This window comes from Giraffa tippelskirchi, chromosome 10 (assembly GCF_054371585.1).
Source record: "Giraffa tippelskirchi isolate mGirTip1 chromosome 10, T2T-mGirTip1v1.2.pri, whole genome shotgun sequence".
Classification (NCBI taxonomy): domain Eukaryota; kingdom Metazoa; phylum Chordata; class Mammalia; order Artiodactyla; family Giraffidae; genus Giraffa; species Giraffa tippelskirchi.
In genome coordinates, this window is record NC_137284.1 from 4,170,370 (window position 1) to 4,180,368 (window position 9,999).

The 9,999-nt window shown below is 54.6% G+C and overlaps 1 long non-coding RNA gene across 1 annotated transcript; it reads left to right on the top strand.

The window, feature by feature from the left end:
* The first annotated feature begins 1,562 nt into the window (after positions 1–1,562).
* LOC145523251 (uncharacterized) lies at positions 1,563–9,554 on the top strand. Its single transcript, XR_014066450.1, has 4 exons — positions 1,563–1,768; positions 2,008–2,187; positions 7,779–7,895; positions 8,983–9,554. It is a non-coding gene; the product is annotated as an uncharacterized LOC145523251 (long non-coding RNA).
* The last annotated feature ends 445 nt before the right edge of the window (positions 9,555–9,999 follow it).

Below are 9,999 nucleotides of genomic sequence, written 5' to 3' on the forward strand. Positions count from 1 at the left end.
TCTGTTGCTTTAAGTCATCCAGTTAGGGAAACTAATACATTTCTCAGTAAATACTGTTGGATGGATGGGTGGGTGGATGGGTGGGTGAGTGGGTGGGTCGGTGGATGGATGGATGGGTGGGTGGGTGGGTGGGTTGATGCATGGATGGATGGGTTGGTGGATGGATGGATGAGTGGGTAGATGGGTGGGTGAATGGATGGGTAGATGGATAGATGGCTGGATGGGTGGGTGGATGGGTAGATGGATGGGTGGGTGGGTGAATAGATGGATAGATGGCTGGATGGGTGGGTGGATGGGTAGATGGATGGGTGGGTGGGTGGGTAGATGGATGGGTGGGTGGGTGAATAGATGGATAGATGGCTGGATGGGTGGGTTGGCGGGTGGAAGGCAAGTGAACACATACCACATCATGCAGTGGTTTGTAATGACCCATTGACTTGGAGCCCCCTGCTGTGCGCTGCTCAGGGCCACGGGGCATGTCCTTTCATCCAGGTGTCTCTGGCACATGATCAGCCATGACACATCTGCTGAGCCGATGCCTGTGGGGATCTGGGCAAGCAGTGCTGGTGACCAGGAAGCTCAAATAAAAGATCTGCCTTATAAAACGTGGCAGAAATCGCACCCTGAGCCCAGAGGCACAGTGGGAAAGGAGCGTGGGAACCCGTTCTGTCCTGTTCTGACCATCGCTGGCCGCCTGCAGGCAGCAGGAAGAGAGGAGGCCCCAGGGAGGGAGATTGTGAGCAAAGGCATAGGCACAGCGGCCGCAGGCCAATGCCAAGGCCGTGTGAGGGCGACCTCTGCCCCAGAAATGGGACCAGGGCAGCACTTCTCTCTGGGCTGCAGGTACTGGCAGGGAGTTTCCTGGAAACCACTGTGATATTTCAGACTGGACCCTCGAGGCCTTCTTGGAACCCTTCTGACAGCCGGCGGCAGCCTCATCCATACAATGAGAGCACTGTTGGTCCTGACGGTTTTACTTTTTGGTTTGGGGGTCTTTTTTTTTGTCCTTAATCAAAAGTCTCTTGTCTTGAAATTTAATCCCCCAAAATCGTTTTTGCAAAGTCCCTTAGAAATTAACACCCCAGTAGATACGGCTGATGTTTTTGAACTGGAAATCAAGAAATCTATCCCGGAGGAGGCAGTGGGCTGGGATGCTCCCTCCCCAGGTGTACTTGGTACCTAGATGTCCAAGGGGAGGGTACTGTAGAGGGCAGCAGGCCTGTGGGCTTGGAGTTCACGGCCTGCAGTCGCTCACCCTGAGCCCTGCCCTTTCAGAAAGGACGGGCCACACCCAGGGTTGGGATTAGTCAAACATCTTTTCAAATGTTTTGGATTCGGCAAAACCCCACAGCCATTTGCCAAGTTATTTTTCGTTTAATTATGAAACCTGGGTGTCCTCCAAGGGAAATTTAATCCTCATGCTTCTGATTCATCTCTGCTTAATTCATCCACAGGCTTTATGAGCACTGGCTGGTGTCTGAACCGCCTTCGGAATCTCCTAAAAGGCTTTCCTTGCCCCGCCTCCCGCTCACCCCCTTGTAAACAGGAAGTTGAAATTTGCCAACACTGAATGAACCTGAACACCACAAGGACCGAGCTCAGCTTGAAATCCAGGACCCTGGAATTTCAAGAGGGTTCTCGGGGTCCAAACATCCCCTCCCTGCTCCTGTGAGCCGTTTCAGCAGCAGAGTGACCACAGGAAGGAAAAACTGCAGGATGTTAGAAGACCTGCGTCTGTGCTCTGGAGGGATTACTCACAGGCCGGGAGGTACTGGTCCTGGGGTCTTGGTGGCAGGCAGGGCCAGCTTTAGGCCAGAGGCCGGGGTGATGGGTCCGGCAGCCTTGCCTCATTTCGGGCCTTGTTCTTGGGGCTTGCATCTGAGCCGAGATCCATGGGAAAAGACATTGCCCAAGCCCTCTCGGTCTGCCCACACTCTCACTCCTCACCCAGGAGGCAGAGACCCTGCCTCCCTTCCCACCTCCAGACCCCCTTCTTTCTCCCTCCAGGCTGACGGATGACTACGGGTCCACTCACCTACCAGCCACGTGGGTAGGTCCCACTTTCTCCAGGAAGCCTTTCCAACCTCTGGAGCCCCTGTGACCTTCTCCTTTCCTGGTTGCTCCTATTTGGTCATCAAATGATGCTCTCAGCATATTGCCAACGTGGTACAGTGGCCAGTGGACCAGGTGACCAGAGTTTAAGATCCTCCACCACTGGGTCCCCAACTCCCTGGATGCCTTGTCTCTCTGGGCCTTGGTTTGCTAACCTGTAAAGCTGAGATGAGGGACTTCCCTGGTGGTCCAGTGGCTAAGACTCTGTGCCCCCAGTGCAGGGGGCCCAGGTTCCACCCCTGGTCGGGGAACCAGATCCCACAAGCAGCAACTAGAGATCATGTATGTGACCGCTGGGACCTGTTCAGCCAAATACAGACAGACAGACAGTTGCTCAGTCGTGTCTGACTCTTTGCCACCCCATAGACTATAACCCACCAGGCTCCTCTGTCCGCAGGATTTCCCAGGCAAGAATACTGGAGTGGATTGCCACTTCCTTCTCCAGGGGATCTTCCTGGAACCAGGGATTGAATCTGTGCCTCCTGCATTGGCAGTCAGATTCTTTAGCATGCACCACCTGGGAAGCCCACATACAGACATACATAAATATTAAAAAAAAAAAAAACCCAAACATGGTGGGAGGCCTTGGAGGATGTGATCATTCCATGGCTCTGAAAGTGAGATGTTCTGGTCCAAGTTGAGGGCCTTGACAAAACCGCCTTTCCTATCTGGGATGACATGGCTGTATGACTCACATGTCAGCAAACCAAGGCCCTGAGGTCTGCTTTAGGAGGTGGGCCGGCCCCTAAGCGGACCCTCAGCCCATTGGTTGCTGTGTTGGAACAAGGCGTTGGTGGAGGACGTGTGATGTTACTGCAAGATGCGGCTTGTCCCCGAGATTTCAGCTGGGGCTGGGGTGTGAGCAAGGGGCCAGGGTTCAGTGGGGAGGGTCTCCTCCCTCATACTGAGATGCCTCTCTGGGCTGCCTGGTTCCATCTGGCACTAAAGATGGTGGCAGCGGAGGACAGGTTTTGAAGGCTCTGCTGTCCCAAAGGTGAACAGTGCCACCAGCATTGTCAGTGCAGAGGAAAGAGCACAGGCAGTGCATGCGTGTGTGTGTGTGTGTGTGTGTGTGCGCGCACGTGTTGTGTACACATGTGGTTTGGGAGAAAGTGGAAGGGAGAAAAGTAGGTGGGGGGGGGGGTGCCAAGACATTCCCTAGTATCTGCAGAGCATTGCTTCATAGGAGCGGTAGTTTTCCTACTCTCCAAGACTTGGAGGCCAGACAGGTTTGCCTGAGGAGCTGGAGCTGGGTCCTCCTGAGCAGAGTCTACGGAAACCAAGAAAGCCTGCCCTGCACCCAGCAGCCACTTGGGCCAGTTCTCTCTGCCCCCAGGGGATTCCCACGGAGCTGCGCAAGCCTGGGGTTGGGAGGCGAGGCTGCAGGTCCTCCCTGCCAGCCCATGCCTGGGCTCGGGCTCAAGGCCAGGGCGGCCGCCGGGAGCTTTCCTTTCAGGGCGAGCTGCTGTATTCCCAGAAGGGGAGCTGGGTCCTTGGAGGGAGGGAGAGAGATGGCCGCCAGCACTCAGAGGCATCTCTTTCCTATCTGTTCCGTGTATTTGTTGGTGGAGGCTGGGCTGGGTGGGGGTGAGGGGTACGTTGGTTTTCCGTCCCTTCTCTGAGATTCGGGTTAGGCGATGCTCCAGTGAGGGGTCTTCAGTCTTGGAGGGGAGGCGTCTAGAGCTCTGAGAGTGAAGGATGGCCCCCTGAAGACACACAGGGTCCCTGGAGGGCACAGAACCTCGCTGCCCAGCTTCAGCATCCTGCCCAGGGTGGCTCTAGGCCTTGGGGGCACCCTCACATCAGCCCCCCGCTTTCTCCCAGGCAGGGCCCTGCGATCTGAGGATCCTGTTCACTGGCTGGGAGCTCTCACATGGGACTCAGCAGCACTCTGGCCTTGCAGAAACTTCAGTAAGGTCTTCCATTTACTTATTCAATCTTACTTCTCTACTGAATTTTGGGGGTGCTTTCCCAGGTGGTGCAGTGGTAAGGAATCCACCTGCCAATTCAGGAGACCTGGGTTCCATCCCTGGGTCAGGAAGATCCCCTGGAGGAGGAAATGGCAACTCACTCCAGTATTCTTGCCTGGAGAATCCCATGGACAGAGGAGTCTGTGGGGTCACAAAGAGTTGGGCTTGACTGAGTGACTGAGCCCGCACGCACGCAAGTTTAAGGTTTTAAATGGTTGATGTGTTTCCGTGGTTACGGAATCTAAAACTAAGCCCCGCAGTGAAGCCCCCGCCCCCACCTGCCCCCCTGTCTGACTGGGGCCTTGTGCACTTCCCAGAAGACACCCCTCTGCCCCTCCATCCTTCCCAGCAGGTGCAGATCAGTCACTGTGGGCAGCTTGTATTGTCCACGCCACACACGGCTTGCTGGGGGCCCATAGTGTCTTCAACGAGGATGTGGCCTGCAGGCGGGTTCTGATGGCAGCTCAGGGCTGGGGAGAGGTGCAGACTCATGGCAGCAGGTGCCTGGGCCGGGTGAAGTCAGGCCCCGCATCTACCTCTCAGGCTGGTCCCATCTGGGGCTTCAGTCCACTGGCCATATTTTGGCGGGTTGCCTGTGAGTCAGGAATTTTGATGCCTGGGAACTTTCGGCTTGAGCCTATAACTTCCCAGCTCTGCATCCTGTCACCGAGTTCTCTCTGCAGATTGTTTCATCCTGGCGAGAAGGGGCCAAGCGCGTTCTGCAGGGTCTTCATCAGCTACATGTCCTTTCGGCTGGTTCTGAACCCCAGAAAGAAAGGGAGCCGCTGCACAGTCTGGAGGACCACACAGCACCTCCCACACTCCACCCCACCCCTGGCAACCACCAGCCTACCCCCTGCTCCTAGGTATCCAAATTTCTTTGCTGTCACTCAGTCTCTAAGTCATGTCTGACTGTTTGCGACCCCATGAACTGCCGCACCCCAGGCTTCCCTGTCCATCACCAACTCCTGGAGCTTACTCAAACTCATGTCCATTGAGTCGGTGATGCCATCCAACCATCTCATCCTCTGTCGTCCCCTTCTCCTTCTGTTCTCCATCTTTCTCAGCATCAGGGTCTTTTCCAAGACTCTTGAGAGTCCCTTGGACTACAAGGAGATCCAACCAGTCCATCCTAAAGGAGATCAGTCCTGGGTGTTCATTGGAAGGACTGATGTTGAAGCTGAAACTCCAATACTTTGGCCACCTGATACGAAGAGCTGACTCATTGGAAAAGACCCTGATGCTGGGAAAGATTGAAGGCAGGAGGAGAAGGGGACGACAGAGGATGAGATGGCTGGATGGCATCACCGACTCAATGGACATGAGTTTGGGTAAACTCCAGGAGTTAGTGATGGACAGGAAGGCCTGATATGCTGCAGTCCATGGGGTCGCAAAGAGTCAGACACGACTGAGCAACTGAACTGAAATGAACTGAACTGAAGCTCAAACACTTTGGCCACTTGATGGGAGGAGCCAACTCATTCAACTTCCTTTAGATTCCACATAGAGGTGAGATTGTTCAGGAAAAAAGATTGTTTCTTATTTGAGAGTGTAAAGTGGTGGCATTTTTTGTCGTGGTGGTAAAATACATGTACAATTTTTATCTTAACCCTTTTTGAATACACAGGTCAGTGGCAGGAAATACATTCACACTGTTGTGATTTTAGCTCTTACTTTTTGGATCCCAGTCATCCTGACAGGTACCCCATTGTAGGTTTTTTGTTTTGTTTTGCATCTTCCTGATGCTTAGCCTCTTGATGAAGGTGAAAGAGGAGAGTGAAAAAGTTGGCTTAAAGCTCAACGTTCAGAAAACTAAGATCATGGCATCTGGTCCCATCACTTCATGGGAAATAGATGGGGAAACAGTGGAAACAGTGTCAGACTTTATTTTTTTGGGCTCCAAAATCACTGCTGATGGTGATGCAGCCATGAAATTAAAAGATGCTTACTCCTTGGAAGGAAGGTTATGGCCAACATAGACAGCATATTTAAAAGCAGAGACATTACTTTGCCAACAAAAGTACGTCTAGTCAAGGCTATGGTTTTTCCAGTGGTCATGTATGGATATGAGAGTTGGACGGTGAAGAAAGCTGAGCGCCAAAGAATTGATGCTTTTGAACTGTGGTGTTGGAGAAGACTCTTGAGAGTCCCTTGGACTGCAAGGAGATCCAATCAATCCATCCTAAAAGAGATCAATCCTGGGTGTTCATTGGAAGGTCTGATGTTGAAGCTGAAACTCCAATACTTTGGGCACCTCATGCGAAGGGTTGACTCATTGGAGAAGACCCTAATGCTGGGTAGGATTGGGGGCGGGAGGAGAAGGGGACAACAGAGGATGAGATGGTTGGATGGCATCACTGACTCGATGGACATGGGTTTGGGTAGACTCTGGGAGTTGGTGATGGACAGAGAGGCCTGGCGTGCTGCAATTCATGGGGTCGCAAAGACTCGGACACGACTGAGCGACTGAACTGAACTGAACTGATGCTTAGTGATGCTGGACACATTTTCATGAGCCCATTGGCCATCTGTATTTCTTTGGGAAAATGTCTATTCAGATCTTTTCCCCCAAGCTGCACAACCTCACTTCTGTGAAATCTAAAGGAAGTTGAACACATAGAAGCGGAGGATAGGATGGTGGTTGCCAGGGGGTAGGGTGGCGTGTGGGGAGATGGTGACCCGAGGGAACGAACTCAGGCTTACGTGGGATGACTAAATCCGGAGATCCGGTGTGCAGCCTGGGAGCAGAGTCAAGAATCCTGTCCTGAATATGGGAAATCTATTAGGAGAGTGGATTTTAGGTGTTCTCACCACAAAGAAGACAGAACCACGTGGGAGACAATGTTAATTACTTGAATGTCGAGATCATTTCACTATGTCCGTGTCAGACCATCACGTGCACCATTTTTGTTTCAAAACCTCCACTAAGCTCCCACTCCTCCCGCCCCCAGCCCCTGGCGCCCACGCTCCTACTGCACGTCCATATGACTTTGACTCCCCTGGGGACCTCCCACAGTGGAGCCAGACACCATTTGTCCTTTCTTGACTGTCTTGCTTCACTCAGTAGAATGTCCTCAAGGTTCATCCACTTTGGTTGGAGCCCAGAGTCATCATCCAAGGAAACTTGCTCGGGTCTCCCAGTGTAATGGTTAGGAAGGAAATCGGGGGGCCTGGAGCCCCTCTCACTTACCCCCACCCCAGGGAGGCCCTGGGGGTTCTGCCACAAAACCCCAGGGCTCCAGGAAGCTGCGGGTGATACCCCCAGATTAATGACCGGCTGAGAGGAGCCCCAAGGCCCCTGAGAGAGGCTGGGTGGCCGGAGCCCAGAGAACAGAGCCGCGGCCTCCAGGCTGTCCCCACAGGTGACTGAGCAGCTCTGATTAGCCTCTGCAAGGCCGGGCTGGTGGCTGATAATGGAGTGGCCTGTTCCGGGGGTCAGGGCACTGACAACTTGCTTTGGGACCAGGGCCAGAGGTGGGGTGATCACATTCCAGGGCTGGGGGATGGGCAGGAAGGGCCTCTGGAGCTTGTTCTTGCCCCAGATGCTGGTCTGTGTCTGTGTGTGCACATGCCTGTGCGCTCCAGGCCTCCTCCGGTCCGGGTGGCTCCCTCCCAGCTGCCCTAGAGCCTGGAGCTCAGAGCTGGGCTCGGGAAAGCTGGACATTCACTCATTCATTTGTTCCGTCGTTGGTTCAGCTCATTCACTCAGCACTGTGGCTTGTGTTCCTTCCACGTGTGTCCTGGGCCCGGGGTGCGCCTTCTCTCTGGAGAAAGGATGCGGCAAAGGCAGACCCGTCGGTGGATCATCAGTGGGTAAGGACAGAGGAGTGTGAAGAGGGGTGCGGAGAGTGGGGCTGGGGCTGGCATTGTTCTGGATACACGGTCCTCGGAGGCCCTCCCCTGCCCCCAAAGGGAGGCGGCACAGGGACCCCAGGACAAGTGGGAGGAAGAATGCTCTGGCTGGGGGACTGCAGGTGCAAAGGTCCAGGGCAGCACTGTGACTGGCATCCCTGAGGAACAGCGATGGGTGGCCTGGCTGGAGTGGAGAAGGGTGGAGAGGTTCAGGGGATCTGGGGGACCCTAGCAAGGCCCTCTGCTGTTATTTCATCCCTAAGTCGTATCTGACTCTTTGTGACCCCATGGACTGTGGCCCACCAGGCTCCTCTGTCCATGGGATTCTCCAGGTGAGAACACTGGAGTAAGTAGCTGTGCCCTCCTCCAGGGGATCTTCCTGACTCAGGGATCGAACCTGTGTCTCCTGCACTGGCAGGCGGGTTCTTCATCACTGAGCCTCCAGGGAAGCCCCTGGATCTGTTCCAATCAGACAGTCGTTCTAAATGTTTAACAGACTGAGCCAGACTCCTACAGCAGGTCCCCGGGGCTAGGTGTTAACCGTTTAGTTGCTGGATCAGGGTGGAGTCTGGGGGCTCCTCTGAGCGCAGTGGGGTGATGACTCCTGGGACAAAGGGTTGTATTCCAGCCATCTGCATCTCCACCTTGTGCCTCAGTGCTGAGGAGGCGTGACTGAAGGCACCTCTGCCTGGTGCTTTTGGGGACCCAGAGGGTCCTGGGCTTGCTGGCCCGTGACCTGGCTGCAGTCACTTTTCCCCCGCCCCGTTGCCTTATCTGAATAAAGAGCTTTATTCCTTCAGTCATCTTGAAGACAGAGAGTGAGTGAAGCAGGGGACCCGCACCTAGAAGGTGCTCAGGCAATGGAGCACCGGCCCACCCCCACCCCAGCGCCTTAGCAGGGATGGTGGGAAACCCACCTCCTGTCCTCCGGCCCCTAGGATGGGGGGAGGGCCAGCGTTCCCAGAACAAACCCGGGCTCTAGTTATCTATTTATCTATCTACCCGGCCACACATCTATTTATTTTCAACTCTAACATCTTCTCATCAGGGAGGCACCAAGGAGGAAAAAAAGTGAAATCGATACGGGGTCCTTTTCAAGTGGGGAGCCGGCTGCCTGCGGCCTCGGAGCGAGGATGCTGTCTGATCTCCTTCCAGGGAGTGGGTGCCCTGGGGCTTCTGCGGAGCATCTTCTGCCATCCCTCCCCACCCCAGGCCAGCCACCTCCGTCCTTCGCCACATCAGGGGAAGGCTTCAAAGTCACAGCAGCACTCTGCAATTGGACACACGCATGCTTTGCAAAGTATCAATTTAGCAGTCTGTTCGGTTGGTCCGGCTGCGCAGGCCAGCTGGCTGAATTCCTGTGCGGGAATGCTCCGTGTCCTGGAGTGTGGTAGGCCTGGGTTCAAATCCTGGATTCGACACTAACAAGCTCAGGGACCTTGGACAAGTCCGTGCCCCACCCTGGGCCCCGGTTTCTCGTGCAGCGGACAGTCTGTGGAAAACCACCCAGGAGCCACTGTTGATCTGTTGGTCTGGGCCACTCGGCACGATAAGACTCAATTTCTGTTGTGGCAGATTTCACGTCCTTGCCGGAGACAGACGAAAATAAATGTAAGATGGTAACGGTGGTGGGTTCTGCTAAGGAGATGTCCTTGGAGCTCTGGGGAGTTAGCTGTGTGGGGAGGTCAGTGTTTCAGGCTTCCCAGAGAAACTGGCAATTTAGCTGAGCTCTGGAGGGCTTCCCTGGTGGCTCAGCAGTAAAGAACCCACCTGCCATGCAGGAGGCCCAGGTTCGATCCCTTGGTTGAGAAGATCCTTGGAAAAGGGAAAGGCAACCACTCCAGTATTCTTGTCTGGAGAATTCCATGGGCAGAGGAGCCTGGTAGGCTACAGTCCGTGGGGTCTCAAAGACTAAGCCACTAACACACACACTGGAGAATAAAGAGGAATGGACCAGATGTGCAAAGACCCTGAGGCAGGAGGGAGCTGGCAGTGAGGATCTGTGGGCCGGGCTGGAGGAGGCATGGGGGCCCCTGGAGGGTATGTGGGATCAGAGCCTAAGGTG